Here is a 21671-nt window from a genome sequence, read left to right as displayed (position 1 = left end):
GACGCCTCCGCTCGGAACCCAGCCAAGCCCTGATCCACCATCTGCGCTGCCTCCGTCTCCTTGCTCTCTTTTGAGCAAGACGATGCATGGCCAGATTAGCATCCAACAGGCCAATCTGGGCCTGCACGGGGATGGCTTGACACTGAATTGAGCGAGCACGACACTCTATTGCACATGTCCTTCTCACAAAGCGTACCAAAATGAAATAATACTTCGACCCACATATTAATTACGGTTAAATGTATGTCAACAGTTTTGTTCCGCCACACTTCTTGCACTTTTGAATACGTTACATGTCCTTTATTATCTGTTGAACATGCGTTAGGACCAGGACAACCGGACATTAACGGACATAAACCGGATACGTACAGGAGGTGTAACGCACGAGTTCCGAACAAACCGTAAACTAACGTATGAAGACCGCACATCAAACGGAGATCTCTGTCCGCTTTATCCGGTGGAAAACTTTGAACATGCTCAAAACTTCTCAACGGACGGAACGAATGTCACCGGACATCGCCGAACAAGTAGCGGATTCACCGGATATGAAACGGACATTAAACGGATAAGAACGGACACGAACGGATAAAATGATTTTATGTCAGTTTCTCGTCCGTTACCTCGGTGTTACCGGGCCTTAAACATCAAACAATTAGCCGTCGGCTGCCACTGTGAACACCAGTTACTATTTTTCTTATTTACGCCACACCAGTAACTTGCGTGCGATCAACCCCTGAGTGCGCTATTTCGCCGGTTTCAACCCCCTATGCTTTGCATTGACCGCTCAAAGACGGTTATCCCGGCTTTAACCCATTTATGCCTAGTGGACTCTCGCATCCCTAAAATTAGGGATGTCTAGTATATTTATTTCTATATTTAGAATATTTCGTACAGAAATTCTTTGAAGCAAACACCGAAGACCCTGATGAGACGCCGCATGATGTGGCGTCCCATCTGGGTCTACGCTGTTTGTCAAGGCCTTTTTCTAAGGCTAGGCATAAATGGGTTAATCATTTGTTTATGTTTTGTGTTATCATGTAATGTATAGACAACGGTCACTTGCCTAAAATAAACGACCAGTTGGTTTAAATAAAAAAATCTTTCCTGCTTATGTGTTATTATGTATATATATTTAAACGGTTGAATATGTTACTATTTCATTTAGGTGGAACAAAATATGTTTGTCTGTGATTCTGCGTTGTCAGTAAGTTAAATGTTAAATTGCGAATACGCATTCAAGCACATGTGAGATGTGTAAATTGTCAATAACCAAGAATTATTGAACATTGTTTTTCAATGAGTTTAGTTTTTGTTAATCCCTTTATAAACACTACTCATTTAGTGTGAAAATCTGTCGGAAAATGGAAAATATTCACGCCAATCCATGTGCATGCCTATGTTTATGTTCAGCACATGTTAAATATGTTATGGAACTTTACTTTAAAGAACAAACAAATACATAAATAACTGGCATTTAAGTTACTAATAACAAGTGTTATATACACTATAAACATGTTTAAAAATACACTTAATTTGTAAAACGACAAAGAGAAAGACAAAGACCCTGTAGTGCTTAGAGCTTTGGGGACTAAAATCATTTGATGTTGTCGAACGTGTTCTATATTATTGCAAGTGATTTATGTCAGCACCAATACATACATGTAATATGGCTGTACTTGGCGATTGCTGAAGATATCCTGTATATATTTTTACACGTAAACGTGTCATTAAATTTTGTTTGCGTTTGTTAAAAATGCACATTACGTTGAATGTAAAAATATGTTATGAAATGTTAAAAGTTAATGATGGTTTAGGTTATAAAAATTGGGCCTCAGTATTACGTGAACATTTATTTTCTGTAGGATTTTGGTATGTCTGGAATGAACAAGGTGTTGTTAACAAAAACTTATATTTGTCCTATTATTTTCAATGCTTGACATATATATTTATACAGCCTTGGTCACAATCTTGCAACATTATTTAATTGCTAACATATAAAGGTTTTAAAATGGATTTTAAATGGGAAAATTACCCCCAACATCCTTTTTATTCGAAAATTTATTCGTATGTCCGCTTCAGAATATCGTCACATCAACTCATGATTGGACATGGTTGATACATACATCTAGAACGAAACGAAAGGTAATGTGCCTTGTGCAAGAATTATATTGAAAACGATTATCATTTCTAACTTGTATGTTCTTTCTATGAAGATCTTCGTTAAGAGTTTATACCTTCAAGATTTTACAATCAGCCAACAATCAACAATTTTAATAACGCTATGGCCTCGCGTGATGAAAACATTATACGAAATTGTAACATCTATGTCTAGTATGCCTTCGAAAGACGTTAAGTGTTGTTAACTTTAACACCTGTTTTGCTGTACCACTATTTAATTATATGTGTTCATATTGATATCATACAAATATGCATTTTCTATATGTGTATGTATATGCAAGGGCCGGTGGGCGTATAGCAAATAAACTATCTTGTCTTTGCACATATAATATTATTATTATATTAAACGTATGCCATGATCAGCTGTGCAAAATGTTGAGATTCATAATGGTATGTTAAAGATTGATATTCAATAAAAAATGTATCCGATAAAATAATCACAATCATACAGTAGAACATCAGATTCCATAATCTTAAATAAACTAAAAGAAACATAGATTATTGTATTTGATACACTAAATAATTGATACACGTTAGCAAAAAATTAACATTGGTGAAAAGTCTTAATTTAATAAACCGCTATAAATAATAGTATAGTCTATATATACATACAAAATATATCGACATTGCACAAAACCAAAGCTGAAATAAGCTCGACATACGGCGATAGAACACGGATACCTGCCAAAGTCCATCGGTTGTCACAAAAACCTAAACATTTTCAAATGTTGTAATCTTAGTTTTACCAGTTTTCCAGTTAAACTAATTGTTAGAGTACCAGAATGACACGCAATTCAAGATGCAAACAATGGGTGATTGTGCTAAGCACGTGGGCAATAACCATTTCCTCTGAAGAATATTTACCAAACTACAAGGGGGCACATGTTTAATCTCACCATCATTTATGCGTAGCTTCTATAAAAAAGGCCTTGGCAAACAGCGTAGACCCAGATGAGAAGCCGTATGATGCGGCGTCTCATCAGGGTCTGCGCTGTTTGCTTAAAGGAATTTCTGTAAGAAATATTCTAATTATAGAAATAAATACACTAGACATCCCTAATATTTTTGGAAATAAATTGATCCAATTTAGAAGCATGGGAGAGTCCACTAGGCATAAATGGGTTAAACTCACTATCATTTATGCGTTTTAGGTACATTTGACACGACTCTTGTATCATAGCACAGCAACTCCAGCAGAATAACTCCGATCAAAGACTATACCAGCTCCAGTAAAATAGCACAACAACTCAAGAGGAACAATAGACTGAAAACCACACCATTACTCGTACAATGATTTGAGTCGCGTTCTGAGAAAAACGGGCATAATGCATGTGCGTAAAGTGTCGTCCGGGATTAGCCTGTGCAGTCCGCACATGCTTAGCAGGGACGACATTTTCCACTTTTATGACTTTTCGTTTAAATGAAGTCTCTTCTTTGCAAAAATCCAATTTAGGCGGATAGTGTCGTCCCTGGTTAGCCTGTGCGAACTGTACAGGCTAATCCGGGACAACACTTAACGCACATGCATTATGCCCAGTTTTCTCAGAACGCGACTCATTTGATTATGTGGACTTGTCCTTTCCGTTCGTTCATCCGTGTGTCTGTTGAATTTTCCTGTCACTCGTACTCAAAAACACAGTCCGCACAGGCTAATCAGGGACGACTTTTTCCACCTAGATTAGATTGGAAAATGCATCCATTACCAGACTCATATTTTTCTGCAATTATCAGTATATTTATGTATTTGTATCATCAATTTGTTTAACACCAGAAACTATAAAGTTTATGGATAACAAGATTTTGTTCTGTTCTGTCCTATAATTGACTCCAGCATAATAGCTGAATTTTTCTTGCAGAATCCTTAAACGTCGAAATGTTATAATATATACATTTATTAGGGTTCGAAATGATCCCTTGATAAGCACTATGCCGCGGTAAGAGGTCCATGGGCAGCCTTTATAATGTTCATACATTGGACACTTTATAATCCACGAACACGTAATTACAGACATAATACAATTTTATAAACCGCTATATTATGTGACAAAAAGCGTGTTATTTTAACCCATTTATTCCTAGCGTCTAGAAAAAAGGCATTGGCAAACAGCGTAGACCCAGATGAGACGCCGCATGATTAGGCGACTCATCAGGGTCTGCGCTGTTTGCTTAAAGGAATTTCTGTAAGAAATATTCTAAATATAGAAATATATATACTAAACATCCCTAATTTTGGTAATAAATTGATCCAATTTAGAAGGATGGGAGAGTCCACTAGGCTAAAATGGGTTAATTGTCTGGGTTTCTCTTCAAATACGTGTGGTGGAGCTGAGTTTGTAAACAAAACTTGAAGTGATTTGGAAGTTTTATAGCATGTCTTTATCAAATGTTAAAAATCTTGTCATCAATTTGGCAAAGTTGAGACCCAGACGTGTTGGTAACTTCAGGAAATAGTCTGCTGAACGTAATGGTTTGCTCGAGATAAAGTCTGTCGAACGTGAATGTTGCTTCGAGACCAAGTCTGTTTTACGTGATGGTAACTTCGGACCCAGTTTGTGATGGCCAACAATTGTCTGTACCATATATACTTGATGTGAGCGCATATCAGCTCATCATAACTAAGTTATCAAGGGTGCGGTGATATTTTGATGTTTACCTATTTAGGCAAAAAAACATAATCAGACGAACACTCAACGCCGTAAATGTCCAGCCGACCACAACCCGCCGTAAACGTGCATCTAATCACACCCCTCCGCAAACGTGCAGCCGACCACACACCGACGTAAACGTCTAGCCTATCACACTACGCCGTGAACGTCAAGCCAATCATATATCGCCGTAAACGTCCAGTTGATCAAACACCGACGTAAACGTCAAGTCGATCACACACCGACTTATACGTCCAGCCGATCACACACCGACGTATACGTCCAGCCGATCACACACCGACTTAAACGTCTAGTCGATCACACACCGACTTATACGTACAGCCGATCAAACACCGACTTAAACGTCCAGCCGATCACACACCGACTTAAACGTCCAGCCGATCACACACCGCCGTTAACGTCCAGCCGATCACACACCGACGTAAACGTCTAACCTATAACACGCAACCGTAAGCGTCCAGTCGATCATATACCGACATGACAGTCAAGGCGATCACAGACCGCCGGAATCGTCGAGTCGATTACACACCGCCGTAAACGTCCAGCCGATTGAACACTGCCGTTAATGTCCAGCCGATTAAACTCCGCCGTAAACGTCCAGCCGATAACAGACCGACATAAACGGCAAACCGATTACCCACTGCCGAAAGCCTGCAAATGGCTACAAGACAAAATAATTAAATGTAAATCACGACGTGTACCAATAGTATGGAAATAGAATATAATTTTTTTAGAAACCCTTCCCTGAACTGCTTGCAAAAAATAAGCATTCTTAATTTTTTTTAATACTTAAGTCAATAAGTTTTAGATTAGTTTTCAACTCGAGCGACTAAACAAGTATCAGGCTCTACGCTTTTGAACGATGTTTCAATGTCTCATTGCATATGGTTGTACATAAATGTATGCACTTAAACGGACGACTTACATGTGTTAAAATAAAAATAAAATTTGCAAATATAATGTGTAAGCAATTAAAAAAAATAGTTTGCATTTCTTTACAGTTCTGATGCCCAGTACCACAAAACTATAAACCTTAAGGAAAATGGCGATCAATCGTGTGCATCGCCTCATAGTAATAGTCTCGTATAGTTCATGTTAATATTAAATATCATTTGCATTTTAGTAAAACAAAATAAAGATATTGACGGACAATTTTAAAACTCAATACATGAATGTACAGTATATGTCAGCTTGATGTCCTGTCCATCTGTGTCCAGAAAAAGAACTAGTGTGTAACATATGTGTATAGTATGCTGTTTTGTAACGTTTTATTTGTTTATTTTATCTAAATATTGTCAATTTATTGTGAAATGTAATAAATATTTTATGTTTTGAAATGTAATAAATATTTTAAACTTATTGCATTTAGTTTTATCAAATATCCATAGGTCATTATCAATATTGTATATTTATGATATATAAAATGTAAAATTAATCTTACTATAAAATCACTTGAAATGTATTTTAAACATAAATGTACATGTATCATAAATAAATAATCTTCAAATACAACAATCTTGTTTAATATTACATTGCGCAGAGGGTAAATCAAAGGTGATTAAATTTTCTAAATATTATTGTCGTAGGGTAAACAAAATTAATTGCATAAAATCTAGACTATTTATTTATTTTAATCTGAGGGTTTCAAAACAAATTTAAATATATTTCACAAGTCAAAGGGAAGCAAACCAAACAGTTTAACCTCGTGCATGATTTACTTACATTAGAGTTATCTAACCCTGGTTCGTGATCCACGTGCACGAAAATTTCAAGAGTCACTATTGATTGACGTATTTCTTATGTTTTGGAGGAAATAATATATTTTCTCAGGTAAACAATTACTTTTATGTTATAACTAATAAATTACATATTATTGTGACATGTATGAACTATTTTGTTTTTTTCGCAGTCGTTATTAATAATGCGTTTATTGTATTTAATTGTTCATAGACGACTCGCCGTACCTACTCTAGTCTACGTGTATGTGTATTTTTCAATCGCTTTTAAAAGATATTTATTCTTGTTCGTTTGTATATTGATTTAATAATTGTTTCAGAGAAATCCCTATCCATAACATCGGAGAATGGTCAACTATTAATAAAATATAGAAACATTTTATCTGCATTCATAAAATAAAATCACACGAAATCGCAGAAAACGAACACCGCATTCTTCAAATACAACACTCTTGTTTAATATTACGGTACATTACGCAGATGGTAAATCAAAGGTGATTAAGTTTTCTAAATATTATTCACACCTATACGGTTAATGTAATACCGGGACAAAACCTTTACCCCTTCTTTACACAAAGATATCAGTGGCTCGAAGTTGCAGTGGGACGAAACCTTCAAAAACCGGTTTGCACGTGGAACCATGGCGCCAGAATGAGAGAGATAAATGATGGCTCAACGCACGATATCGGTGAATAGAGACCAAGTGACGGTTCGTTTATAAATTAAAGGTAAGTGAATACTAACATAGCGACCATATAATCCACTTTCCCTCGTTATAATGTATGATATGAATGAAATTTAGTATTTTTACAAGTAAACTGTTTGTAACACATTTTCGCGATAGTGGAATACATCATAGCCTCAGGGTACCAATTCTCGAACGGAACCAATTCTCGAACGATTTTTATAAATGATAAAATTTACTTGTGGTGGAATTGTTCAATTTGAAATCGGGGCCCGTATTCACCAACCAATTCTTAGACTTAAGAATAAAGAATAGACTTAGAACCAAGAAAAATGTGTTCAGTGTTTGCAGGGGTTTTTCTGCCTATTTTGGGAAAAGGAGTCTGACCAAATTGGGAATTTTGTATCGACAAAATTGGTCATTTTGGGAATTTTTGCTTCGACGAAACGGCTCATTTGGGAAAAAATTGTGAATTAATCATGCTTAAATAATTCAGTGGTTTAACAAATAAATTTGTTTTTATTTGTTATTTTGTCTTCTTTATATAAACAGATGCAATATTGGGCATGTTCAACGTTAATTCAAGTACTGCAGTTTTGTTTTTCAGTTACAGTTACACTCTGAGATAAGAACTGAACAGTCAAAACCTTATAGCAGATATTTTTGACCAAAACAAACACTGGTTAGTCACACAAATTATAAGACAATTCATTCTTAAAAAAAATTGGGAATGTTTATTATAATTTCGGTTTGGGATCGGGTCCGTTTGCTTTGGGAGTGCCTCCGTTTTCCGGAGGCGCAGACAGTGCTGAAAAATCCCTGGTTTGAATATATACAGGCCTCCACTGGTGATTATGTCATTTACAAAATGTTCTATATGAAGAATAATATATAAAGAGATATTTACCGCAGAGTTTGAGTCAAAATTAGAGAAATTCTTGAATATTCTAATATAAAGAATTTTCTTTATTCTTAGACTTAAAGGGGCCTTTTCACAGATTTTGGCATTTTTTTTAACTTATTCATTAAATGCTTTATATTGATAAATGTAAACATTGGATCATAAAAGCTCCAGTAAAAAATCAAGAAAAAAATTAAAAAAAGGAAAAGAACATTGCCCGGAGCAGGTTTCGAACCAGTGACCCCTGGATTCCTGCCAGAGTCCTGAAGTAAAAACGGTTTAGCCTACTGAGCTATTCCGCCGAGTACACATTTTTCACGTATTTTATACCTTATATAAGCAATCTTCGTAGTTTCACAAAATTTAACGACAAAAACAGAACTCTCCAAATTATTCAATCGTTTCGCGTTGCAACGCTTTATAATTTTTAGGTTTTAAAATCGTCAAAAGATGCATATAATGGCTATATTAGAGCATGGTTAATGTTCAGTATTACTGTTTCCTCACAAATATCATAACTAAAACGAAAACTTACGAATCTGAAACAACTTTTTTCAATTTTGTCAATTTACCAAAGCGTGAAAAGATCCCTTTAAGTCTAAGAATTGTTTGGTGAATACGGGCCCTGGTCCCATTCTAAGTAAGTCCAATATGAATACATTCTATTGGCAAACTTCCAACTTGACAGCCTCTTCGTTAACGTAACTGCAGACGAAGATTCATTGAACCAAGTAAAATTTTAATATTTGACCAGATAAATGAGTGGTTAATTTAGTTAGATCATTATAAGTCATCAAAATGTTTTGTTTAATAATATTCTAACAATATGAGCGATGTTTTCATTCCCCTTTAAGGCTTTTTACTACCTTTCACTTTGTTTACAACTGTCAAAATAACAATTACATCCTTGACCTTGCCCTGTTTTCTATTTTTATTTTGATGGATAAGGTTGCAAACAACTAAGTTGTTTTATGGTCAATTCGTACTAAAGCCAACTCGTAATTTAGTAACATTCTGCTTTCAACAACATTTATTAAGAATCATTTTATTCATAAATATAATACATCTATTTATATTTTTTTTTCGACAAATGACACGAAAAAAATCAAATAAATACTCAGTGCTCTACAAGCAGCAGTTAGAGAAGTCAAAAAGGAAAATGTTTGTCCAAAGTATCAATAAGTATCTTTCGATTAAATGAACAAAATATATTAGTAATGATTATCCACGTTAGTTGCTATGTAAATAAATTTATTTTACCAGTGTATGTGTGTGTTGCAAATGTCTGATGGCTTGCGTTAGTGAACGTTCGATAATTGGTTCCAAACGGGTTGCAAAATGTAAACAGAACCAACTTTATTTGACCAACGGTAAGGTTGAGTTATTAAGGCCTGTTTTCTTTACATTTTATAATTTCAGAAAGAGTAGTCTTTTACCTGTAATATTAGCTTAAATTAATTTTAAAAACATGAAACAGTTTGACAATTTAAATAAAATCGGCAAAAAATCGTTTGAGAATTGGTACCCTGAGGCTACATGTATTACATGTTTATGTGTATATACAATATATGTTAATGCAATAATTCAACTCTCAGTTATTGATCACCAGGGAGTTGCAACTCATAATAGCTTTTTCCATGTAAAGTTGCTGCCTGTAATCTGCGCGGCATTTTTAATCGGTAAAATAAGCCACAAAAACTATTTTCTGGCATAATTGACACAAAAATATCATAAATAGTGCAGTGCACAAATTAAAACAACTTAGGTAATATGCTCAGGGTTCGCCAAAACTAGAAAAATCTGTCAGTCATTCGGACTGACAGACTTGAATTTTTTGTCAGTCCGAATCAGTTTCTGTCAGTCCCACTGTCCGACTAAACTTTAACAGCAAAACACAACAAAAGAGAGTACCTTTTTGATGTTTATTAGTAATGATCACATTAAAATACAATGAAAACATGTCCAAAGTCGATATAATTAAACAATTATTATATTAATAATAAACCACATATAAACCAAAGGCATGTCAAACTGTTTTTAGCCTCCACAGCTCTACAAGTCCGTGTTCTTGAAAAGTTAGGGTGACATCCAATCAAGTTTGACTTAATTGCACACACCCACTCATACTTTGTTTGATGACATCAATTTCTGTTTATTAGCCGATTTCACAAGTTTTAAAACAACACCTATTGTTAAAATATTTTCTCTTAGCTGAGGTGGTTGATTTCCAGGTTCAATTAAATGAATATCTTTCACACCTATTTCTTGATAGAAAGGCCCATGATAATTACCACCATTCTTGTTGTCTGAAATAACACAAAACATATTGCTACAAACTATCAACAACAAATCAAAACAAAAATATCCCTATGTCCGAAATATAAAATATCCGAAATATAGTACATGGGGCGAACATTTAATTTTAATTTCAGAAATTGTTGGTGTGTAAATTAAAATATATCCTTCCCAGAACAATATAATAATGAAACTATTTAACAGAAATGCTCACAAATGCCTGCTGAAACAAGTTTTCATGCGGTTTTTGTTGTGGAGAAATTAAATGGAACAAATAAAATGGCGGACGCACTCGGTTGCTTTTTTTTAAACAAAGACCGTTGATTTTGAACTCGCATGTGATAGTCAATTCTAATCCAACTTTGAACATCAAAACATCAAAATGAAGGTAAGAAAAAAAGGATTTAATCCAATAGCATATTATACACTTTTAGTGATCTTTTTGAAACCATTTTTCATCCGATTGTGTCGGTCAGTCGGACCGATTATCTTAAATCACGTGTCGGTCCTCAGAAAAATTTGCCGGTCAGGACCGGCGGACCGACGGTTTTGGCGAACCCTGTATGCTGTGCTTGCTGAATAATGATTTGAATCCAAGTTTCAAACACGTCAACTGTAAATGAAAATGTTATTGCATTTGACAATACATAGTTCTCAAAATTTGAAATTATGTGAAAATCATTCATGAACTCTCTGAAATCCTCCGTAAGTTATATCATGTGTCTAAATCAACCAATCCTGATATGAATATTATCTTTAGAATCTCCTTTAGATACTTGTAGATAGAAACATCTACAGTCAAAACTGTAGTGCTTTAAGGTCACTTCCAACAGCCTTGCTGTTTAGCTAGCTTTTCAGCGACGTGGTTTAAGTGTCTGACTTCCACTCTTAGTGCTGCAACAATACGCCAAAAACCGTATTGCAATATATTGTCAGTTCAAAAACCTGTATTGCAATATATTGCTAACTTGTAACAGAATTATAACTCGCCAGCTAATCACCAAAACCAACTTAACTACATGAACATAACCTTTGTATTGTATGTTTAGGCTCTAGTTGTACCCTGTTGGCAATTTTAGCCGTTTTTACAAAATGCTTTATAAACGCAATTAACTCTTTTTATGCCCCTGGTAGGGTGGCATATAGCAGTTGAACTGTCCGTCAGTCAGTATGTCAGTATGTGTGTATGTGTGTAGTTCAGTCTGTCCGTCCGAAAAAAAACCTTTAACGTTGGCCATAACTTTTGCATTATTGAAGATAGAAACTTGATATTTGGCATGCGTGTGTACCTCATGGAGCTGAACATTTTGAGTGGTGAAAGGTGAAGGTCAATGTCATCCTTCAAGGTCAAATGTCTAATATATGGCGTCTGTCCGTCCGTCCAAAAACTTTAACATTGGCCATAACTTTTTCACTATTGAAGATAGCAACTTGATATTTGGCATGCATGTATATCTCGTGGAGCTGAACATTTTGAGTGGTGAAAGGTGAAGGTCAAGGTCATCCTTCAAGGTCAAATGTCAAATATATGGTGTCTGTCCATCCAAAAACTTTAACATTGGCCATAACTTCTTCAATATTGAAGATAGCAACTATATATTTGGCATGCATGTGTATCTCATGAAGCTGCACATTTTGAGTGGTGGAAGTTCAAGGTGAAGGTCATCTTTCAAGGTCAAAGGTAAAAAAAATTAAAACATTTCAAAGTGGCGTTCTCATCAAGCTGCACATTTTGAGTGGTGGAAGTTCAAGGTCAAGGTCATCCTTCAAGGTCAAAGGTAAAAAAAACAAAAAAAAAAATATTGTTTTTCAAAGCGGCGCAATAGGGGGCATTGTGTTTCTGACGCACACATCTCTTGTTTGGCTTTACAAAGCATTTTTGTGACCGGTCTTTGTCCGTCCATCCGTCCGTTAACATTTGCTCATAAACACTCTAGAGGCCACATTTCTTGTCCCATCTTCATGAAACTTGGTCAGAAGCTTTGTCCCAATGAAATCTCGGCCGAGTTCGAAACTGGGTTGTGCCGGGTCAAAAACTAAGTCACTAGGTCAAAAAAAGAAAAACTTTGTAAACACTGTAGAAGTCACATTTCATGTCCAATCTTCATGTAACTTTGTCTAAATGATATCTTGGTTGAGTTCAAAAGTGGTTCCGATCCGTTGAAAAACATGGCCGCTAGTGGGCGGGGCAGTTTTCCTTATTTGGCTATAGAGAAACCTTGTAAACACTCTAGAAGTCACAATTTTTGCCCAATCATCATGGAAGTTGGTCAAAACATTGGTTCAATTGATGTCTCGGACGAGTTCGAAAATGGTTGAGATCGGTGAAAAAACATGGCCGCCAGTGGCGGGGCATTTTTCTCTATATGCATATAGTGGCAGTTTTCCCTATTTGGCTATAGAGAAACCTTGTAAACACTCTAGAAGTCACAATTTTTGCCCAATCACCATGAAAGTTGGTCAAAACATTGGTTTTATTGATATCTCGGACGAGTTTGAAAATGGTCGGGATCGGTGAAAAACATGGCCGCCAGTGGGAGGGGCATTTTTCTTTATATGTATATAGTGCAAACATGTGAACACAGTAGGTCACATTTTTGGCCCAATTTTCATGAAATTTGCTCAGAACATTTGTTTTCTTGATACGAGAGTTGAGTTCAAAAATGGTTCCGGTCAGTTGAATAACATGGCTACTGGGAGGGTGGCAGTTTTCTCATTATGCCCCCCCCCCTTTCGAAGAAGAGGGGGTATATTGTTTTTCTCATGTCGGTCCGTCTGTCCACCAGATGGTTTCCGGTTGATAACTCAAGAACGCTTATGCCTAGGTTCATGAAACTTCATAGGTATATTGATCATGACTCGCTGATGACCCCTATTGATTATCCGGTCACTAGGTCAAAGGTCAAGGTCACAGTGCCAAAAAACGTATTCACACAATGGCTGTCAAGGTCACGGTGACTCAACTTAGAAAGATGGTTTCCGGATGATAACTCAAGAATGCTTATGCCTCGGATCATGAAACTTCATAGGTATATTGATCATGACTCGCAGATGACCCCTATTGATCATTAGGTCACTTGGTCAAAGGTCAAGTTCACAGTGCCAAATATCATATTCACACAATGGCTGTCAAGGTCACGGTGACTCAACTTAGAAAAATGGTTTCTGGATGATAACTCAAGAATGCTTACGCCTAGGATCATGAAACTTCATAGGTATATTGATCATGACTCGCAGATGAAATAATGATGAAACTTGACCAGGATGTTTGACTGGACAATATCTAGGTCAAGTTTGACATTAGGTAAAGATTGAGTGAACCGACTCCTCTCAGGTGAGCGAACTAGGGACATCTTGGCCCTCTTGTTTTATGAAAGATTAGTATTGTCATTTTGTCAAACTCAGTGTTCGTTTCATCTGCCATTTTGAGAACTATTATAAAAGCCGACAAGAAGAATAATAACCCAAAAGAGAATTGTGGATTTTAAAAAGCCGGTCGTGTAACTTATCAGAATGCTGTTACCTACAAAAAAATTTGATCATTATTACTTCTGTTTATAATAACATCAATTTACATTTTTATTTTGTATTTTTTTTTTTTTTCGTATTTCCATAAGCTTCATCTAAAATTTAACAGTATTACATGCAAAAGCAGATCTTGCAGACTCCCATGTAACAACGCTACTCCGTATAATAGACTTTTTATTTTACGTAACAATTTATTTTTACCAAACAGTTAACATCGATTTGTTTTGTTATGCCCCCCTTCGAAGAAGAGGGGGTACATTGCTTTGCTCATGTCGGTCTGTCGGTCGGTCTGTCGGTCGGTCAGTCCTTCAGGTGGTTGTCAGACGATAACTCAAGAACGCTTAGGCCTAGGATCATGAAACTTCATAGGTACATTGATCATGACTCACAGATGACGCCTATTGATTTTGAGGTCACTAGGTCAAAGGTCAAGGTCACTGTGACCCGAAATAGTAAAATGGTTTCTGGATGATAATTCAAGAACGCTTATGCCTAGGATCATGAAACTTCATAGGTAGATTGATCAAGACTAGCAGATGACCCCTTTTGATTTTCAGGTCACTAGGTCAAAGGTGAAGGTCACGGTGACCCGAAATAGTAAAATGGTTTCCGGATGATAATTCAAGAACCCTTATGCCTAGGATCATGAAACTTGATAGGTAGATTGATCATGACTAGCAGATGACCCCTATTGATTTTCAGGTCACTAGGTCCAAGGTCACGGTGACCCGAAATAGTAAAATGGTTTCCGGATGATAACTCAAGAACGCTTATGCCTAGGATCATGAAACTTCATGGGTAGATTGATCATGACTCGCAGATGACCCCTATTGATTTTGAGGTCACTAGGTCAAAGGTCAAGGTCACGGTGACCGAAATAGTAAAATGGTTTGTCGGTACGTCCGCCCACCAGATGGTTGTCAGACGATAACTCAAGAACACTTGGGCCTAGGATCATGAAACTTCATAGGTACATTGATCATGACTAGCAGATGACCCCTATTGATTTTGAGGTCACTAGGTCAAAGGTCAAGGTCACGGTGACCCGAAATAGTAAAATAGTTTCCGGATGATAACTCAAGAGCGCAAACGCCTAGGATCATGAAACTTCATGGGTAGATTGATCATGACTCGCAGATGACCCCTATCGAATTTGAGGTCACTAGGTCAAAGGTCAAGGTCACGGTGACCGAAATTGGAAAATGGTTTCCGGATGATAACTCAAGAATGCATACGCCTAGGATCATGAAACTTCATGGGTAGATTGATCATGACTTGCAGATGACCCCTATTGATTTTGAGGTCACTAGGTCAAAGGTCAAGGTCACGGTGACCCGAAATAGTAAAATGGTTTTCGGATGATAACTCAAGAACGCACATGCCTAGGATCATGAAACTTCACAGGTAGATTGATCATGACTCGCAGATGACCCCTATTGATTTTGAGGTCACAAGGTCAATGGTCAAGGTCACGGTGACCCGAAATAGTAAAATGATTTTCGGATGATAACTCAAGAACGCTTTTGCCTAGGATCATGACACTTCATAGGTACATTGATCGTGACTCACAGATGACCCCTATTGATTTTCAGGTCACTAGGTCAAAGGTCAAGGTCACAGTGACAAAAAACGTATCACACAATGGCTGCCACTACAACGGACAGCCCATATGGGGTCATGCATGTTTTACAAACAGCCCTTGTTAAACTTGATTTCATTATTTCGGGTTGCTTTTCTGGACAAAATGTGGATGAATTTTTGTAGAATTTTTGTACCGGTATGATGAAAATCGTATCGCAATACAATATGCGGATTGCGTATTGCGATATATACTGATATACCGGTATATTGTTGCAGCACTAACCACTCTTGAGGTTTTGGGTTCGATCCCCCATTGGAGCTCTGTATTTTAACAATAATGGCGACGAGGCAAACACGAACTATGATTCAAAACGTGGGTGTGAGCTGTCTAATGGCTTCAAGGAGCCATTGTGAAGCGGCCAACATTATAGCAAAGAGCAGTGATTTCATTATTATTTAGAACAACAGATTTTTTTAGTAAAGCAACAGATTAAGCCAGGGGTGTAGTGGGCCGCCATGGCTCCGGTGGGTTCAGGGCAACGCTCTGGTAAGGGGTTTAGGGGGGGGGGGGCGAAGCCCCCCCGAGTAAAAAAATGAATACGCATCTTTGCCTAATATATATCAGTGCTCTGGCTGAAACTAATATTTACATTGTTGTAATTAATATGACAGGTCCAATTACAGACAATTTAGATTTTTCTCCATGTAGTAAATTTATGAAATGAAAATTCTTCTCTGCTCATTACCATAGCAAAACGAAGTAATAATGACTAAGAAGTTTTCAATTCTTACTTAATTTAAAACTTGATCTATATGAAAAAAACAACAACAACAAATAAATACCAAAAAAAAAAACCAACAAAAAAACAACTTCAAACAAGGGTGATTGTGGAAAACTATAAAAAGTTCGATTCTGATAATGCGGAAAACTTACACTCTTTTCAGCGATAATACTATAACAACAAATGGCACTAAGAAAAGTAGCAACAATCGTGAACGAAGGCGATCTAAAACAGCGCAAAAAGATAACGAGAACCAAAACAAATATAACAGATAGTTATTGAACAATAACTAACAATATAAACAGGAAGAAAAATCAACTGTGTCATTTTCTTTCTAACCAGATTTAGCTTTAAATCAGAAATCTAAAAGGTTCATTATTCTTTTCTTTCCACGATCAGACTCCATGCTATCAGTTTCATCGGTTACTGTTACAACGCTTCTGATAGGCTCTTTCGTTTTAGACCGACGAATCGTCAATGATTTTTTAATACAAACGGCAGTGTGAAATATTTCTGTAACAACGCTTCTGATTAGCTCTTTCGTTTTAGACCAACGAATCGTCAACAGTGTTCCATAAAAACGGTGCAGTGTGTCACCACTAAATTTATTTCACTATCCGATAAAAAACAACAGATTTTTCGAGATTTTCAACCGATGATATGGATCGCCAATCGGTTAATAATGAAAACACTGAAAGTGTCAATGTGACATGCTGTTACAGCGGGCATGTCTGGTCTTGAATCATTAAGAGGGGGAGGCGTGCATTAATTTAAGGTCAAATCCAACAGCCTTGCTGTTGAGCTGCTGCTTTTCAGCGATGTGGTTAAAATGTCTGACTATCACTCTGGAGGTCCTGGGTTCGATCCCCCAATTTGGAGCTCCGTTTTTTTTACAATAAAACTGACCAAATGGTCACTTGAGAATAACGGTCAATTGCAGACAACGGTCGGTCTGGATTCGCCCCAAGGAAAATCACTACATTACACTTGAGAATAACGCTTAATTGTCCATAATGGCCAACTGCCAGTATGTTACACTCCGAAAGCCATGTTTGAACTGAAAACAACAATCATGCGTCAGTCTTTTGAGTTGCGAAAATTTAGAACACATGAAACAGGTGCAGGTAACAATGAGAATGTGTATTAGTACATGTAGCAATTATCGGGTGCCTTCATAATGACAAGCATGTGCGCGTGAAATACTCAATAGATCTTTATGGCTGATGAAGTGTTAAAATCAACACTAAGCTGGCCGGTGTTATTATAAGAAGACGATTAAAGGATTAGTGATTGATCATTCAGGAAAAATATTCATTGAATTGCAACTTTTATATCAAACAAAATATTTTAACAAAATTTTGGCGTCTTTTTCTTTGAATTTGAATGATACTGTTTTGCCGTACTTTCGGTTTATGACAGCCTATTGGCTTTTTTTATAATTGTTTGGACGTTACGTCAGAGACACATGACAATATTTATTTTAAAATACATCCCAATGAATGTAATATTAACTGTAGGATTAACTGAATGAACAAGATGAATGAGTAAACAACAATCCATTGTTGATAAAGTCATAGATTAAGTTTAAAAATAGTTATGAGATTAAATAAATTTCCTAGAAATACTGCTGAAAATGGTGGTTTTCTGGATCCTGCGATAACTTTAAAAGATCGTCATATTTTTTCATGAAACTTGAAACATGGATAGATGGCAATGTGGACATTATGCACGTCATTTCATTTTGTTCCTACGTCATAAATTCTGGTTGCTATGGCAACAAATAAAAAAAAAATATTTTTCTGACAATGGTGGAGCCGGTAGGGGACATATATTGGCCTTGGCAATAGTCTTGTTAAATTGTGACATTGTCTTACCCTGACAATCTTTGTATGGTATCTTACTTTCTATGATATGTCCTTTATGATATTCAGCCATTAAAATTTTATCAAACTGCAATGAGCTATCCTGCGCTGTCTCATCACTGCCTGACTGATCAAGTGATTAGTTTGCAATGATCTTATCATTAGTGACCTGATCAAATTGATCCAAATCTAATTGAGCAACATCCTGTCCTACTAGTTCAACAGGGACATTTGTCGGTCTTAAATTTCGGTTATAATACTGCCTTAGTCTTTTTGCATTGAACTACATTTTTGATAGCAACAGAAAATTTCCGAGTCTTACATCAATTAAGTTTCTTCCTCGCTAAATGTGAAACATTTGCCAATGTTATGATGTTTATCCCCTTTTTGCCATTCCCCAAAAGTGTGTGGGACAGGCACGCATCCCTATTGCCTAACATTGTGTTATCTTGCTTTATGACCTACTCTATTGCATTTAAGGTAGCGCACCTCTAATGATTTCCCGCGATTTCTTCGAAGGTTGAAGAGCCTACTATTAGGTGCCGTAGCCTAGTGGTTAAGGCGATAGACTAGAAATCTTTTGGGATATTCCCGCGCAGGTTCGAATCCTGCCGACGACGTTTACTTTTTTGCGACGAGTTTTATTTATTTTCTAAAGTAATTTGACTTAATTTGGCATATAAGCTAAATTTATTGTTAAATATGTTGCAATTTTTATGCACATTCTTCAATTATTAAAATTAAAACAACGTTATGGCGAAATGGGGTGATTTACTGTTGAAAATACGAACCATGCATGTTGCATTTTTATTTTTATTTCAAAAAGTAAACGGTAAATCTGTCTATTTCTTGGTATTTTTGCTGTATATAGTGTTTCTATAAAAACTAAGTTTAAAATATGACTTAAATGATACTATTTTGAATTTTATGACACTACTTTAACCGACCCAATTTTTACTTGGCTGAAATCACTTACATTTCATGGCGCTCTTCCATAGATAAAAATTTGTAAAAAATAAATGTCTGTAAAAGAATACTTATTTCATCTTGTTTAAACTTTAAACACCTTTACAGCATCTGTACACACCAACTGCATGCCAATATTTGGAAATTTGAATGAATTATGGAAATTTTATATACCCCAGGGGTGAAAATAAACTGGACAAAAGCCGAGCGTGGGGGTGGTTTTGAAAAAATCGGTATATTTTTTTAAAAAGCATGGAAAGCCTACCTACAAATTTGCATGTAGTTCAGTGAAATGATGCTGATTAAGAAAATAATTAATTAGATTATATTTGGATATGTGCCCATTAGAGGTGCGCTACCTTAAAACATCTGGCACTGCTATGTATGGAACGCCTTCACTGTCTTATAATACCAAAACTTGTGATATTATGTCAATCTGACTGTGCATGAATGCCTGTAACCATAATATATATGCATAATCACAATATATAAATACATAATTTGAATATATACAGATAAAACATTAATATATAAAGATATAATTGTCATATATATAGATAAAATGTAAAAATATACAGATACGAATGTATTATACACAGATAATCTTTTATTGCATAAAGGCATTATTTCTTTATATGAAGGTAAAAGATCTTTATATGCACATAAATCATTATGTAATACTGATAACGAATATTTTTTCATGATATATAGGCATTGCTTGTTTATATTAAGGCAAATTACCTTTATATAATAATAAATCGTAACCCTGTATCGTCTTTATATGCAGATACAATTTGAAAAATACGTTAAAAATCTTAAATTAATTGATTTAGCAATGTTTTGTTTTTATGCCCTCACCATGAAATGGCTACAGAGCCGGGTATATAGTGTTTTCCCTGTCCGTGTGTTTTTGTGTGTGAATGTGCAAAAAATTGCAATGGTTTCGTGTCGTGTCAATAACTTGCACGAACACCAAAAAAAAAATAAAGTTGCACAAATTATGTCTCCCTCATATGGGGGAGGGGGGACATATTGTTTTTGTGCTGTCCAGAGATCTGTCCGGACATCCGGATGGATGTTTCTGGAACCTTGTCACCACTTCTTCTCATAAATCTCTGAAGGCATTTCAATGAAACTGGGAGTGATCAGTACTAAGCCTAGTTGTGCACTTTGTCAGGAATTCTTATTTGAGTCAAGGTCACATTGTCAAAAAATATAATTTCCTTGTCAGCACTTCTTCTCAAAATCCACTAAAGGGAATTCAATGTAACTTGGTCAGATTGAAAGTAACATAAATTCCAGTGCGTGCAAAAATATTTGGCTTGTAAATTTTACTCTACAGTAGCAGGGGTTTTTCAGCACTGTCTGCGCCTCCGGAAAACGGAGGCATTCCAAAAGCAAACGGACCCAATCCCAAACCGAAATTATAAAAAAATTCCCAATTTTGAAAAAAAAGTGTCTTATGACTTATGATTATTAGATTATGAGAAAAAAGGGTTTCATGACTTATGATTACTAGATTATTATTAACCTGCTGTGCTCCTCATTACCACACAAACCAAACCTACTCATCTGATGCTTACACTTTGTACCTCTATTGAAAGTCTAGACCTGAATGACAAAACATTGGAGCTGTATGATGCTTTCAAAAACAGAAAGCAGAGCAAAATTATGCTGTAACTTGTGTGACTAACCAGTGTTTGTTTTGGTAAAAAATGTCTGCTTTAAGTTTTTTAATGCACAGTTCTTATCCCAGAGTGTAACTGAAACTGAAAGACAAAATTGCAAAACTTGAATAAACATTAAACATGCCCAATATTGCATGTGTTTATATAAAAAAAGAGGAAATAACAAATTAAAACAAGTTAATTTGTTAAACCACCGACTTATTTAAGCATGATAAATTTACAATGTTTTCCCTAAATGAGCCGTTTCATCGAAGCAAAAATTCCCAAAATGGACAATTTTGTCGATAAAAAATTTCCAATTTGGTCAGACTCCTTTTCCCAAAATAGGCAGAAAAACCCCTGAGTAGTATTATAATGATCAAAGCACTTAATATAATGATGAGTGACCATAACATAAATAACGAATAGCATCGTATATTTATGTCTGAACTTCATGGAAATATTAAAATACATATATCTTCATATCAATTCATAATATCTATGTATCGAGATAAATGCATATATATAATTCCATTTTATCTGTATCTCTCAATGTTTTATGTACATATAAGGATCTTTTGTATTTATTACATAACAATTTATGTTCATATAAAGATCGTTTGCCTTCATATAATGAAGTAATGCCTTTATTTAATGGAAGATTATCTGTGTATAATACATTCGTATTTGTATATCTTTACATTTTATCTATATATAAAACAATTATATCTTAATATATTAATGCTTGATCTGTATATATTAAAATTATGTATATATCTAATATATTGTGATTATGCATATATATAATGGTTACAGGCATTCAT

At 35.7% G+C, this 21671-nt stretch overlaps 1 long non-coding RNA gene across 1 annotated transcript in view; it reads left to right on the top strand.

Moving 5' to 3' along the window:
* Positions 1–6590: 6590 nt before the first annotated feature.
* The window catches only part of LOC127856100 (uncharacterized), a 34815-nt gene continuing 19734 nt past the window's right edge, over positions 6591–21671 (top strand). Inside the window, exons 1-2 of the long non-coding RNA XR_008037851.1 lie at positions 6591–6674; positions 7159–7308. This is a non-coding gene — a long non-coding RNA (uncharacterized LOC127856100). The remainder of the gene's footprint in view (positions 6675–7158; positions 7309–21671) is intronic.

The sequence above is a fragment of the Dreissena polymorpha genome, chromosome 13, assembly GCF_020536995.1.
Source record: "Dreissena polymorpha isolate Duluth1 chromosome 13, UMN_Dpol_1.0, whole genome shotgun sequence".
NCBI classification, from domain to species: domain Eukaryota; kingdom Metazoa; phylum Mollusca; class Bivalvia; order Myida; family Dreissenidae; genus Dreissena; species Dreissena polymorpha.
Note: the sequence above shows the minus strand (reverse complement) of the source record. Positions and strands in the feature narration are given on the sequence as shown.